The following is a 15171-nucleotide window of genomic DNA, read 5'->3' as shown; positions in this document are numbered from 1 at the left end:
TATTTATGTGTTTTACCCAAGTTGGGGTGAGTTGAAAAATCGAGAGCATCGGTTAAAGGTGAGTGGGCTGAAATTGACAAAGGACCTGCGGCACATTTCCCACACAGAAGGTTGTGCGCGTTTGGAATGAGCTACCAGAGGAAGTGACGGAGGCGATTACACTCAGAAAATTGCAAAGGTAATCGGATGAGTTTCTGGATAGGATGGGTTTAGCGGGATTGGGGCCAAATGCTGGGGAACGGGACTTGTTTAACTTTGGCTAGGTGGTGAGCATGGACGAGATACACCGAAGTATCTGATTCCACGAGGTGTACCCCAATACCGTCGTGTTGCTTACACCGGCTTTAAAGGATTACTTTTTAGCAGAGCTTGCCGTCGCAGTCTGTGGCACAATCGTTTCATCTGTTCGACTGCTCACGGGAAAGGTAGTATTGTGAAATACTGCAGAAACGAGCGACTTCCTTACTTTTGCTCCGACTGACCATACTCCGTGAAATTTTCCCAGACCCTCAGTTGAGGATTTCTGCTGCTGGAAGTTACCTCAGAAACCCTGTTAACTCGTAATGTACTGAGCGAATCGCAAAACAGTAAGCATTTAACACGGAACACAAACAAAACTGGCATGCCTAATGCATTTTCAGACACAGAGATGCATGAATGCTAAATGTGAGACAGTCCGAGGGCATGAGTCATAAAGTAATCTCACAACTAACAACAGGGCAATTCCAAACTACTCTTTCAAACATACTGCAGCCTTAGTGCACCAACACTTCCCAGACAATGCTGAAAAGAGAGAAAGAAAGAACATAATAAGAAGGGGCCATAAAAAGTGAATTTCACCAATCACAGTCTCGATGAGATTCCCTTTCCGTTCCGATGCCTCCAGGACGGAAATAAAGGAAATGGGAGAAATTCAATAACATGTGACATCGAAATTCATTGGATCGATTTCCCCATTGACCAGAAAACCAAATAACGACGATTCGAGTCACCACATTACGAGTTTCAGGGTTTCTGAGGTAACTTCCAGCAGCAAAAATCCTCAACTGTGGGTCCGGGGATATTTCACGGAGTATGGTCAGTCGGAGCAAAAGTAAGGAAGTCGTTCGTTTCTGCAGTGTTTCATCACAACAGCGATGAAATAACAGTCTCCATTCGGTTCCAGTAAACGCTCAAATTGCCTGGAACAGCAGAGCTGTTTGCGATTTTCCGCGTGGCACTGTCCCACACCACAGTTAATTCCCCGGGAAGCAAACGCATTTTACTTTTGTTTTCAACATCAATACAGTGGGGGCGGAAACAGCATTTTAACAAGCTGCAGCATTGGAGTTAAACAGCAGAAATGGCAGTGGCGGGATTCGAACCCGCGCCCCTTTCAAGACTGGAACCTGGATCCAGCGCCTTAGACCGCTCGGCCACACTACCAGCCGACCGCACAGCCCTTTTTCTTGCATTTCCAATTGTGCCCCTGCATAACAACAGACGCAAAGTCACATGAAAAGGGTTCCATGATCCCTCTCCGACTCGCACAGCTGCTGGGATGTGCCCGGCTGCAATGTCAATGTCGCAGCAGATAATGATAGCCCATCAATCCAGACAAAAATCAATTTTAAGCTGAGTCTATCTTCTCGGACTCTTTTCAGCTACAAATGTATCTGTGAGTGCGTGACAATATATGTTCGCTTATGATTTGGTCAAATAACCATGAGCTGCTTGACATTACTGCAATTTCGATTCTTGCTTTGCTAAATGATTTCACCCATTGCTCGAAAAAGGACGACTTTCACGTTTACACGGAACACGAAACACGCCGGACTACAGGGAAAATGCACAAAGCTGAGCAGGCCGTGTTCCAAATCATACCGTGCAGCATTTATTCAGTCACTGTGTCTGTTTTGCAGAATAAGGGTCCCAAAGAAAGTTCTCTACCCTAAAACCGGAAGTCGCATTACATTCCGAGAGCGACAGATCACATTGTGAGGATGCTCTGACCTCGGAGCCTGTTCGAGATGACACTTTCCGTGCCTTTTACCTTAAACGGGCAATTTGCTGCAGAGATGTTCACTCCTGGACATGAGCCACATGGATACCAAGTGAGTCGGAAACCTGTGCGGGAATCGACGAGAAGCGACTCAATACATTTTGCTAACTTCCATGGTGCTTATTAGAAATGGAGTTTCTGTTCACCTCAATCTAAAAGGCAGTTTCTGAACATAGTAACAGAACTCAAAAGGTAATTACCTCACCCCACCCCCACTCCGGAAGAGGTGCTAACTGCCCTTGATTGCTTTTTGTTCTCGATGTGAAGAGCTCTCACGCCTGAGTCACCTTCACATCTCTGTTTGCTGAGTGAATCACAAAGAAGGAGTTTCACCAGAGCTTCAATTGCCACACCTCTCCACTCGCCCTCTCCGTGAACATTTTCCTGCTCGTCAGTGATTTAAAGAAAATTAAATGGATGCGATGTCATTCTGTAGCCTCTCTGTCGATTCCTCCGTTACAGTTCCAACATGGCTTAGATCTCGGGGCGCACCTTCATACTAGCGACGCTATGACAGCACAGGTCCGGAGGTTCCTCTCAGAGTGTATGTTTTTTTTCATTGCTGTTGCTGATTGAATGAGCCACTAACGTGCGAACTGCTCCAAAACATGATTCAGGACCTCCGGTGACAACTCTCGCGCGTTGAATAACGACAGACAGCTTCCAAATGAAGCCTTTCAGAGACGACTTTGGGGTACGTTTGACAGACAGACAAGTTCAGGAATTCGTGGTGCGCTGTGACACCAGCGCATCAGCTTCTTCCCTGCCTTTGAACCGGGCCGCCTGCGCAAGGAATGCAAATGCGGTACTGCTTTTCGTGGAAGGATCAGAACGCGGCAACTACACTCTCAAACAGAATGGCATATGATCAGAACCAGGTTGGAGAAAAACTTTATAACGCTTTGCACAGTAATTAAATGGAGTTGCCTTGCATTTCACTACGAGAGCAGATTCGTTCAAGCAAATTCGAAGGCAGGTTTGCAGATGGGAAAGCAAGCAAGGAAGCTCCGTTCTTGTGCAAGTGAAAGGCTGCACTTGAAAAAGAAAGCAGTTTCTGCCCAGTTTCGAACTGGGGACCTTTCGCGTGTTAGGCGAACGTGATGACCACTACACCACAGAAACCAGCCGAGGCTACCGTACTGCAGCTCCGTGGCATCCAGCACTGAAAGTTGAAGCAATTCGACGTTTCACCTTTCTGTTTCCAATAGCTTGTTATTGTCGAGCGAAATTAACACCTTGAAAACGTAAAAAAAGACACGTGAAATTGATGACAAAATATAGACAAGGATGTCGTCAATGTTTGGACCGTAGGGCGAGGTGGAATAAGCTGGGACGACTTTCCCCGCAGCATAACGGCTGCGACATGATCTTATGGAAGGGTTGTAAACTGAGTATTTATGTGTTTTACCCAAGTTGGGGTGAGTTGAAAAATCGAGAGCATCGGTTTAAGGTGAGTGGGCTGAAATTGACAAAGGACCTGCGGCACATTTCCCACACAGAAGGTTGTGCGTGTTTGGAATGAGCTACCAGAGGAAGTGGAGGAGGCGATTACACTCAGAAAATTGCAAAGGTAATCGGATGAGTTTCTGGATAGGGTTTAGCGGGATTGGGGCCAAATGCTGGGGAACGGGACTTGTTTAACTTTGGCTAGGTGGTGAGCATGGACGAGATACACCGAAGTATCTGATTCCACGCGGTGTACCCCAATACCGTCGTGTTGCTTACACCGGCTTTAAAGGATTACTTTTTAGCAGAGCTTGCCGTCGCAGTCTGTGGCACAATCGTTTCGTCTGTTCGACTGGTAGTATTGTGAAACACTGCAGAAACGAACGACTTCCTTCCTTTTGCTCCGACTGACCATACTCCGTGAAATTTTCCCAGACCCTCAGTTGAGGATTTCTGCTGCTGGAAGTTACCTCAGAAACCCTGTTAACTCGTAATGCACTGAGCGAATCGCAAAACAGTAAGCATTTAACACGGAACACAAACAAAACTGGCATGCCTAATGCATTTTCAGACACAGAGATGCATGAATGCTAAATGTGAGACAGTCCGAGGGCATGAGTCATAAAGTAATCTCACAACTAACAACAGGGCAATTCCAAACTACGCTTTCAAACATACTGCAGCCTTAGTGCACCAACACTTCCCAGACAATGCTGAAAAGAGAGAAAGAAAGAACATAATAAGAAGCGGCCATAAAAAGTGAATTTCACCAATCACAGTCTCGATGAGATTCCCTTTCCGTTCCGATGCCTCCAGGACGGAAATAAAGGAAATGGGAGAAATTCAATAACATGTGACATCGAAATTCATTGGATCGATTTCCCCATTGACCAGAAAACCAAATAACGACGAGTCGAGTCACCACATTACGAGTTAACAGGGTTTCTGAGGTAACTTCCAGCAGCAAAAATCCTCAACTGTGGGTCCGGGGAAATTTCACGGAGTATGGTCAGTCGGAACAAAAGTAAGGAAGTCGTTCGTTTCTGCAGTGTTTCATCACAACAGCGATGAAATAACAGTCTCCATTCGGTTCCAGTAAACGCTCAAATTGCCTGGAACAGCAGAGCTGTTTGCGATTTTCCGCGTGGCACTGTCCCACACCACAGTTAATTCCCCAGGAAGCAAACGCATTTTACTTTTGTTTTCAACATCAATACAGTGGGGGCGGAAACAGCATTTTAACAAGCTGCAGCATTGGAGTTAAACAGCAGAAATGGCAGTGGCGGGATTCGAACCCGCGCCCCTTTCAAGACGGGAATCTGGATCCAGCGCCTTAGACCGCTCGGCCACACTACCTGCCGACCACACGGCCCCTTTTCTTGCATTTCCAATTGTGCCCCTGCATAACAACAGACGCAAAGTAACATGAAAAGGGTTCCATGATCCCTCTCCGACTCGCACAGCTGCTGGGATGTGCCCGGCTGCAATGTCAATGTCGCAGCAGATAATGATAGCCCATCAATCCAGACAAAAATCAATTTTAAGCTGAGTCTATCTTCTCGGACTCTTTTCAGCTACAAATGTATCTGTGAGTGCGTGACAATATATGTTCGCTTATGATTTGGTCAAATAACCATGAGCTGCTTGACATTACTGCAATTTCGATTCTTGCTTTGCTAAATGATTTCACCCATTGCTCGAAAAAGGACGACTTTCACGTTTACACGGAACACGAAACACGCCGGACTACAGGGAAAATGCACAAAGCTGAGCAGGCCGTGTTCCACATCATACCGTGCAGCATTTATTCAGTCACTGTGTCTGTTTTGCAGAATAAGGGTCCCAAAGAAAGTTCTCTACCCTAAAACCGGAAGTCGCATTACATTCCGAGAGCGACAGATCACATTGTGAGGATGCTCTGACCTCGGAGCCTGTTCGAGATGACACTTTCCGTGCCTTTTACCTTAACCGTGCAATTTGCTGCAGAGATGTTCACTCCTGGACATGAGCCACATGGATACCAAGTGAGTCGGAAACCTGTGCGGGAATCGACGAGAAGCGACTCAATACATTTTGCTAACTTCCATGGTGCTTATTAGAAATGGAGTTTCTGTTCACCTCAATCTAAAAGGCAGTTTCTGAACATAGTAACAGAACTCAAAAGGTAATTACCTCACCCCACCCCCAGTCCGGAAGAGGTGCTAACTGCCCTTGATTGCTTTTTGTTCTCGATGTGAAGAGCTCTCACGCCTGAGTCACCTTCACGTCTCTGTTTGCTGAGTGAATCACAAAGAAGGAGTTTCACCAGAGCTTCAATTGCCACACCTCTCCACTCGCCCTCTCCGTGAACATTTTCCTGCTCGTCAGTGATTTAAAGAAAATTAAATGGATGCGATGTCATTCTGTAGCCTCTCTGTCGATTCCTCCGTTACAGTTCCAACATGGCTTAGATCTCGGGGCGCACCTTCATACTAGCGACGCTATGACAGCACAGGTCCGGAGGTTCCTCTCAGAGTGTATGTTTTTTTTCATTGCTGTTGCTGATTGAATGAGCCACTAACGTGCGAACTGCTCCAAAACATGATTCAGGACCTCCGGTGCCAATTCACGCGCGTTGAATAACGACAGACAGCTTCCAAATGAAGCCTTTCAGAGACGACTTTGGGGTACGTTTGACAGACAGACAAGTTCAGGAATTCGTGGTGCGCTGTGACACCAGCGCATCCGCTTCTTCCCTGCCTTTGAACCGGGCCGCCTGCGCAAGGAATGCAAATGCGGTACTGCTTTTCGTGGAAGGATCAGAACGCGGCAACTACACTCTCAAACAGAATGGCATATGATCAGAACCAGGTTGGAGAAAAACTTTATAACGCTTTGCACAGTAATTAAATGGAGTTGCCTTGCATTTCACTACGAGAGCAGATTCGTTCAAGCAAATTCGAAGGCAGGTTTGCAGATGGGAAAGCAAGCAAGGAAGCTCCGTTCTTGTGCATGTGAAAGGCTGCACTTGAAAAAGGAAGCAGTTTCTGCCCAGTTTCGAACTGGGGACCTTTCGCGTGTTAGGCGAACGTGATGACCACTACACCACAGAAACCAGCCGAGGCTACCGTACTGCAGCTCAGTGGCATCCAGCACTGAACGTTGAAGCAATTCTACGTTTCACCTTTCTGTTTCCAATAGCTTGTTATTGTCCAGCGAAATTAACATCTTGAAAACGTAAAAAAAACCACGTGAAATTGATGACAAAATATAGACAAGGATGTCGTCAATGTTTGGACCGTAGGGCGAGGTGGAATAAGCTGGGACGACTTTCCCCGCAGCATAACGGCTGCGACATGATCTTATGGAAGGGTTGTAAACTGAGTATTTATGTGTTTTACCCAAGTTGGGGTGAGTTGAAAAATCGAGAGCATCGGTTAAAGGTGAGTGGGCTGAAATTGACAAAGGACCTGCGGCACATTTCCCACACAGAAGGTTGTGCGCGTTTGGAATGAGCTACCAGAGGAAGTGACGGAGGCGATTACACTCAGAAAATTGCAAAGGTAATCGGATGAGTTTCTGGATAGGATGGGTTTAGCGGGATTGGGGCCAAATGCTGGGGAACGGGACTTGTTTAACTTTGGCTAGGTGGTGAGCATGGACGAGATACACCGAAGTATCTGATTCCACGAGGTGTACCCCAATACCGTCGTGTTGCTTACACCGGCTTTAAAGGATTACTTTTTAGCAGAGCTTGCCGTCGCAGTCTGTGGCACAATCGTTTCATCTGTTCGACTGCTCACGGGAAAGGTAGTATTGTGAAATACTGCAGAAACGAGCGACTTCCTTACTTTTGCTCCGACTGACCATACTCCGTGAAATTTTCCCAGACCCTCAGTTGAGGATTTCTGCTGCTGGAAGTTACCTCAGAAACCCTGTTAACTCGTAATGTACTGAGCGAATCGCAAAACAGTAAGCATTTAACACGGAACACAAACAAAACTGGCATGCCTAATGCATTTTCAGACACAGAGATGCATGAATGCTAAATGTGAGACAGTCCGAGGGCATGAGTCATAAAGTAATCTCACAACTAACAACAGGGCAATTCCAAACTACTCTTTCAAACATACTGCAGCCTTAGTGCACCAACACTTCCCAGACAATGCTGAAAAGAGAGAAAGAAAGAACATAATAAGAAGGGGCCATAAAAAGTGAATTTCACCAATCACAGTCTCGATGAGATTCCCTTTCCGTTCCGATGCCTCCAGGACGGAAATAAAGGAAATGGGAGAAATTCAATAACATGTGACATCGAAATTCATTGGATCGATTTCCCCATTGACCAGAAAACCAAATAACGACGATTCGAGTCACCACATTACGAGTTTCAGGGTTTCTGAGGTAACTTCCAGCAGCAAAAATCCTCAACTGTGGGTCCGGGGATATTTCACGGAGTATGGTCAGTCGGAGCAAAAGTAAGGAAGTCGTTCGTTTCTGCAGTGTTTCATCACAACAGCGATGAAATAACAGTCTCCATTCGGTTCCAGTAAACGCTCAAATTGCCTGGAACAGCAGAGCTGTTTGCGATTTTCCGCGTGGCACTGTCCCACACCACAGTTAATTCCCCGGGAAGCAAACGCATTTTACTTTTGTTTTCAACATCAATACAGTGGGGGCGGAAACAGCATTTTAACAAGCTGCAGCATTGGAGTTAAACAGCAGAAATGGCAGTGGCGGGATTCGAACCCGCGCCCCTTTCAAGACTGGAACCTGGATCCAGCGCCTTAGACCGCTCGGCCACACTACCAGCCGACCGCACAGCCCCTTTTCTTGCATTTCCAATTGTGCCCCTGCATAACAACAGACGCAAAGTCACATGAAAAGGGTTCCATGATCCCTCTCCGACTCGCACAGCTGCTGGGATGTGCCCGGCTGCAATGTCAATGTCGCAGCAGATAATGATAGCCCATCAATCCAGACAAAAATCAATTTTAAGCTGAGTCTATCTTCTCGGACTCTTTTCAGCTACAAATGTATCTGTGAGTGCGTGACAATATATGTTCGCTTATGATTTGGTCAAATAACCATGAGCTGCTTGACATTCCTGCAATTTCGATTCTTGCTTTGCTAAATGATTTCACCCATTGCTCGAAAAAGGACGACTTTCACGTTTACACGGAACACGAAACACACCGGACTACAGGGAAAATGCACAAAGCTGAGCAGGCCGTGTTCCACATCATACCGTGCAGCATTTATTCAGTCACTGTGTCTGTTTTGCAGAATAAGGGTCCCAAAGAAAGTTCTCTACCCTAAAACCGGAAGTCGCATTACATTCCGAGAGCGACAGATCACATTGTGAGGATGCTCTGACCTCGGAGCCTGTTCGAGATGACACTTTCCGTGCCTTTTACCTTAAACGGGCAATTTGCTGCAGAGATGTTCACTCCTGGACATGAGCCACATGGATACCAAGTGAGTCGGAAACCTGTGCGGGAATCGACGAGAAGCGACTCAATACATTTTGCTAACTTCCATGGTGCTTATTAGAAATGGAGTTTCTGTTCACCTCAATCTAAAAGGCAGTTTCTGAACATAGTAACAGAACTCAAAAGGTAATTACCTCACCCCACCCCCAGTCCGGAAGAGGTGCTAACTGCCCTTGATTGCTTTTTGTTCTCGATGTGAAGAGCTCTCACGCCTGAGTCACCTTCACGTCTCTGTTTGCTGAGTGAATCACAAAGAAGGAGTTTCACCAGAGCTTCAATTGCCACACCTCTCCACTCGCCCTCTCCGTGAACATTTTCCTGCTCGTCAGTGATTTAAAGAAAATTAAATGGATGCGATGTCATTCTGTAGCCTCTCTGTCGATTCCTCCGTTACAGTTCCAACATGGCTTAGATCTCGGGGCGCACCTTCATACTAGCGACGCTATGACAGCACAGGTCCGGAGGTTCCTCTCAGAGTGTATGTTTTTTTTCATTGCTGTTGCTGATTGAATGAGCCACTAACGTGCGAACTGCTCCAAAACATGATTCAGGACCTCCGGTGCCAATTCACGCGCGTTGAATAACGACAGACAGCTTCCAAATGAAGCCTTTCAGAGACGACTTTGGGGTACGTTTGACAGACAGACAAGTTCAGGAATTCGTGGTGCGCTGTGACACCAGCGCATCCGCTTCTTCCCTGCCTTTGAACCGGGCCGCCTGCGCAAGGAATGCAAATGCGGTACTGCTTTTCGTGGAAGGATCAGAACGCGGCAACTACACTCTCAAACAGAATGGCATATGATCAGAACCAGGTTGGAGAAAAACTTTATAACGCTTTGCACAGTAATTAAATGGAGTTGCCTTGCATTTCACTACGAGAGCAGATTCGTTCAAGCAAATTCGAAGGCAGGTTTGCAGATGGGAAAGCAAGCAAGGAAGCTCCGTTCTTGTGCATGTGAAAGGCTGCACTTGAAAAAGGAAGCAGTTTCTGCCCAGTTTCGAACTGGGGACCTTTCGCGTGTTAGGCGAACGTGATGACCACTACACCACAGAAACCAGCCGAGGCTACCGTACTGCAGCTCAGTGGCATCCAGCACTGAACGTTGAAGCAATTCTACGTTTCACCTTTCTGTTTCCAATAGCTTGTTATTGTCCAGCGAAATTAACATCTTGAAAACGTAAAAAAAACCACGTGAAATTGATGACAAAATATAGACAAGGATGTCGTCAATGTTTGGACCGTAGGGCGAGGTGGAATAAGCTGGGACGACTTTCCCCGCAGCATAACGGCTGCGACATGATCTTATGGAAGGGTTGTAAACTGAGTATTTATGTGTTTTACCCAAGTTGGGGTGAGTTGAAAAATCGAGAGCATCGGTTAAAGGTGAGTGGGCTGAAATTGACAAAGGACCTGCGGCACATTTCCCACACAGAAGGTTGTGCGCGTTTGGAATGAGCTACCAGAGGAAGTGACGGAGGCGATTACACTCAGAAAATTGCAAAGGTAATCGGATGAGTTTCTGGATAGGATGGGTTTAGCGGGATTGGGGCCAAATGCTGGGGAACGGGACTTGTTTAACTTTGGCTAGGTGGTGAGCATGGACGAGATACACCGAAGTATCTGATTCCACGAGGTGTACCCCAATACCGTCGTGTTGCTTACACCGGCTTTAAAGGATTACTTTTTAGCAGAGCTTGCCGTCGCAGTCTGTGGCACAATCGTTTCATCTGTTCGACTGCTCACGGGAAAGGTAGTATTGTGAAATACTGCAGAAACGAGCGACTTCCTTACTTTTGCTCCGACTGACCATACTCCGTGAAATTTTCCCAGACCCTCAGTTGAGGATTTCTGCTGCTGGAAGTTACCTCAGAAACCCTGTTAACTCGTAATGTACTGAGCGAATCGCAAAACAGTAAGCATTTAACACGGAACACAAACAAAACTGGCATGCCTAATGCATTTTCAGACACAGAGATGCATGAATGCTAAATGTGAGACAGTCCGAGGGCATGAGTCATAAAGTAATCTCACAACTAACAACAGGGCAATTCCAAACTACTCTTTCAAACATACTGCAGCCTTAGTGCACCAACACTTCCCAGACAATGCTGAAAAGAGAGAAAGAAAGAACATAATAAGAAGGGGCCATAAAAAGTGAATTTCACCAATCACAGTCTCGATGAGATTCCCTTTCCGTTCCGATGCCTCCAGGACGGAAATAAAGGAAATGGGAGAAATTCAATAACATGTGACATCGAAATTCATTGGATCGATTTCCCCATTGACCAGAAAACCAAATAACGACGATTCGAGTCACCACATTACGAGTTTCAGGGTTTCTGAGGTAACTTCCAGCAGCAAAAATCCTCAACTGTGGGTCCGGGGATATTTCACGGAGTATGGTCAGTCGGAGCAAAAGTAAGGAAGTCGTTCGTTTCTGCAGTGTTTCATCACAACAGCGATGAAATAACAGTCTCCATTCGGTTCCAGTAAACGCTCAAATTGCCTGGAACAGCAGAGCTGTTTGCGATTTTCCGCGTGGCACTGTCCCACACCACAGTTAATTCCCCGGGAAGCAAACGCATTTTACTTTTGTTTTCAACATCAATACAGTGGGGGCGGAAACAGCATTTTAACAAGCTGCAGCATTGGAGTTAAACAGCAGAAATGGCAGTGGCGGGATTCGAACCCGCGCCCCTTTCAAGACTGGAACCTGGATCCAGCGCCTTAGACCGCTCGGCCACACTACCAGCCGACCGCACCGCCCCTTTTCTTGCATTTCCAATTGTGCCCCTGCATAACAACAGACGCAAAGTCACATGAAAAGGGTTCCATGATCCCTCTCCGACTCGCACAGCTGCTGGGATGTGCCCGGCTGCAATGTCAATGTCGCAGCAGATAATGATAGCCCATCAATCCAGACAAAAATCAATTTTAAGCTGAGTCTATCTTCTCGGACTCTTTTCAGCTACAAATGTATCTGTGAGTGCGTGACAATATATGTTCGCTTATGATTTGGTCAAATAACCATGAGCTGCTTGACATTACTGCAATTTCGATTCTTGCTTTGCTAAATGATTTCACCCATTGCTCGAAAAAGGACGACTTTCACGTTTACACGGAACACGAAACACACCGGACTACAGGGAAAATGCACAAAGCTGAGCAGGCCGTGTTCCACATCATACCGTGCAGCATTTATTCAGTCACTGTGTCTGTTTTGCAGAATAAGGGTCCCAAAGAAAGTTCTCTACCCTAAAACCGGAAGTCGCATTACATTCCGAGAGCGACAGATCACATTGTGAGGATGCTCTGACCTCGGAGCCTGTTCGAGATGACACTTTCCGTGCCTTTTACCTTAACCGTGCAATTTGCTGCAGAGATGTTCACTCCTGGACATGAGCCACATGGATACCAAGTGAGTCGGAAACCTGTGCGGGAATCGACGAGAAGCGACTCAATACATTTTGCTAACTTCCATGGTGCTTATTAGAAATGGAGTTTCTGTTCACCTCAATCTAAAAGGCAGTTTCTGAACATAGTAACAGAACTCAAAAGGTAATTACCTCACCCCACCCCCAGTCCGGAAGAGGTGCTAACTGCCCTTGATTGCTTTTTGTTCTCGATGTGAAGAGCTCTCACGCCTGAGTCACCTTCACGTCTCTGTTTGCTGAGTGAATCACAAAGAAGGAGTTTCACCAGAGCTTCAATTGCCACACCTCTCCACTCGCCCTCTCCGTGAACATTTTCCTGCTCGTCAGTGATTTAAAGAAAATTAAATGGATGCGATGTCATTCTGTAGCCTCTCTGTCGATTCCTCCGTTACAGTTCCAACATGGCTTAGATCTCGGGGCGCACCTTCATACTAGCGACGCTATGACAGCACAGGTCCGGAGGTTCCTCTCAGAGTGTATGTTTTTTTTCATTGCTGTTGCTGATTGAATGAGCCACTAACGTGCGAACTGCTCCAAAACATGATTCAGGACCTCCGGTGCCAATTCACGCGCGTTGAATAACGACAGACAGCTTCCAAATGAAGCCTTTCAGAGACGACTTTGGGGTACGTTTGACAGACAGACAAGTTCAGGAATTCGTGGTGCGCTGTGACACCAGCGCATCCGCTTCTTCCCTGCCTTTGAACCGGGCCGCCTGCGCAAGGAATGCAAATGCGGTACTGCTTTTCGTGGAAGGATCAGAACGCGGCAACTACACTCTCAAACAGAATGGCATATGATCAGAACCAGGTTGGAGAAAAACTTTATAACGCTTTGCACAGTAATTAAATGGAGTTGCCTTGCATTTCACTACGAGAGCAGATTCGTTCAAGCAAATTCGAAGGCAGGTTTGCAGATGGGAAAGCAAGCAAGGAAGCTCCGTTCTTGTGCATGTGAAAGGCTGCACTTGAAAAAGGAAGCAGTTTCTGCCCAGTTTCGAACTGGGGACCTTTCGCGTGTTAGGCGAACGTGATGACCACTACACCACAGAAACCAGCCGAGGCTACCGTACTGCAGCTCAGTGGCATCCAGCACTGAACGTTGAAGCAATTCTACGTTTCACCTTTCTGTTTCCAATAGCTTGTTATTGTCCAGCGAAATTAACATCTTGAAAACGTAAAAAAAACCACGTGAAATTGATGACAAAATATAGACAAGGATGTCGTCAATGTTTGGACCGTAGGGCGAGGTGGAATAAGCTGGGACGACTTTCCCCGCAGCATAACGGCTGCGACATGATCTTATGGAAGGGTTGTAAACTGAGTATTTATGTGTTTTACCCAAGTTGGGGTGAGTTGAAAAATCGAGAGCATCGGTTAAAGGTGAGTGGGCTGAAATTGACAAAGGACCTGCGGCACATTTCCCACACAGAAGGTTGTGCGCGTTTGGAATGAGCTACCAGAGGAAGTGACGGAGGCGATTACACTCAGAAAATTGCAAAGGTAATCGGATGAGTTTCTGGATAGGATGGGTTTAGCGGGATTGGGGCCAAATGCTGGGGAACGGGACTTGTTTAACTTTGGCTAGGTGGTGAGCATGGACGAGATACACCGAAGTATCTGATTCCACGAGGTGTACCCCAATACCGTCGTGTTGCTTACACCGGCTTTAAAGGATTACTTTTTAGCAGAGCTTGCCGTCGCAGTCTGTGGCACAATCGTTTCATCTGTTCGACTGCTCACGGGAAAGGTAGTATTGTGAAATACTGCAGAAACGAGCGACTTCCTTACTTTTGCTCCGACTGACCATACTCCGTGAAATTTTCCCAGACCCTCAGTTGAGGATTTCTGCTGCTGGAAGTTACCTCAGAAACCCTGTTAACTCGTAATGTACTGAGCGAATCGCAAAACAGTAAGCATTTAACACGGAACACAAACAAAACTGGCATGCCTAATGCATTTTCAGACACAGAGATGCATGAATGCTAAATGTGAGACAGTCCGAGGGCATGAGTCATAAAGTAATCTCACAACTAACAACAGGGCAATTCCAAACTACTCTTTCAAACATACTGCAGCCTTAGTGCACCAACACTTCCCAGACAATGCTGAAAAGAGAGAAAGAAAGAACATAATAAGAAGGGGCCATAAAAAGTGAATTTCACCAATCACAGTCTCGATGAGATTCCCTTTCCGTTCCGATGCCTCCAGGACGGAAATAAAGGAAATGGGAGAAATTCAATAACATGTGACATCGAAATTCATTGGATCGATTTCCCCATTGACCAGAAAACCAAATAACGACGATTCGAGTCACCACATTACGAGTTTCAGGGTTTCTGAGGTAACTTCCAGCAGCAAAAATCCTCAACTGTGGGTCCGGGGATATTTCACGGAGTATGGTCAGTCGGAGCAAAAGTAAGGAAGTCGTTCGTTTCTGCAGTGTTTCATCACAACAGCGATGAAATAACAGTCTCCATTCGGTTCCAGTAAACGCTCAAATTGCCTGGAACAGCAGAGCTGTTTGCGATTTTCCGCGTGGCACTGTCCCACACCACAGTTAATTCCCCGGGAAGCAAACGCATTTTACTTTTGTTTTCAACATCAATACAGTGGGGGCGGAAACAGTATTTTAACAAGCTGCAGCATTGGAGTTAAACAGCAGAAATGGCAGTGGCGGGATTCGAACCCGCGCCCCTTTCAAGACTGGAACCTGGATCCAGCGCCTTAGACCGCTCGGCCACACTACCAGCCGACCGCACAGCCCCTTTTCTTGCAT

General features: G+C 46.5%; 9 non-coding genes across 9 annotated transcripts; all 9 read right to left on the bottom strand.

The window, feature by feature from the left end:
- Positions 1-1343: 1343 nt before the first annotated feature.
- trnal-cag (transfer RNA leucine (anticodon CAG)) lies at positions 1344-1425 on the bottom strand. The gene has a single exon. It is a non-coding gene; the product is annotated as a tRNA-Leu (tRNA).
- Positions 1426-3090: 1665 nt separating this feature from the next.
- trnav-aac (transfer RNA valine (anticodon AAC)) lies at positions 3091-3163 on the bottom strand. Its single transcript has one exon. It is a non-coding gene; the product is annotated as a tRNA-Val (tRNA).
- Positions 3164-4761: 1598 nt separating this feature from the next.
- On the bottom strand, positions 4762-4843 carry trnal-cag (transfer RNA leucine (anticodon CAG)). The gene has a single exon. It is a non-coding gene; the product is annotated as a tRNA-Leu (tRNA).
- A 1665-nt stretch (positions 4844-6508) lies between these two features.
- trnav-aac (transfer RNA valine (anticodon AAC)) lies at positions 6509-6581 on the bottom strand. Its single transcript has one exon. It is a non-coding gene; the product is annotated as a tRNA-Val (tRNA).
- Positions 6582-8194: 1613 nt separating this feature from the next.
- On the bottom strand, positions 8195-8276 carry trnal-cag (transfer RNA leucine (anticodon CAG)). Its single transcript has one exon. It is a non-coding gene; the product is annotated as a tRNA-Leu (tRNA).
- A 1665-nt stretch (positions 8277-9941) lies between these two features.
- Positions 9942-10014, bottom strand: trnav-aac (transfer RNA valine (anticodon AAC)). Its single transcript has one exon. It is a non-coding gene; the product is annotated as a tRNA-Val (tRNA).
- Positions 10015-11627: 1613 nt separating this feature from the next.
- trnal-cag (transfer RNA leucine (anticodon CAG)) lies at positions 11628-11709 on the bottom strand. Its single transcript has one exon. It is a non-coding gene; the product is annotated as a tRNA-Leu (tRNA).
- Positions 11710-13374: 1665 nt separating this feature from the next.
- On the bottom strand, positions 13375-13447 carry trnav-aac (transfer RNA valine (anticodon AAC)). The gene has a single exon. It is a non-coding gene; the product is annotated as a tRNA-Val (tRNA).
- A 1613-nt stretch (positions 13448-15060) lies between these two features.
- On the bottom strand, positions 15061-15142 carry trnal-cag (transfer RNA leucine (anticodon CAG)). Its single transcript has one exon. It is a non-coding gene; the product is annotated as a tRNA-Leu (tRNA).
- Positions 15143-15171: the final 29 nt, after the last annotated feature.

Source organism: Chiloscyllium punctatum, chromosome 31 (assembly GCF_047496795.1).
Source record: "Chiloscyllium punctatum isolate Juve2018m chromosome 31, sChiPun1.3, whole genome shotgun sequence".
Lineage (NCBI taxonomy): Eukaryota > Metazoa > Chordata > Chondrichthyes > Orectolobiformes > Hemiscylliidae > Chiloscyllium > Chiloscyllium punctatum.
This window is presented reverse-complemented; position numbering and strand designations above follow the sequence as displayed.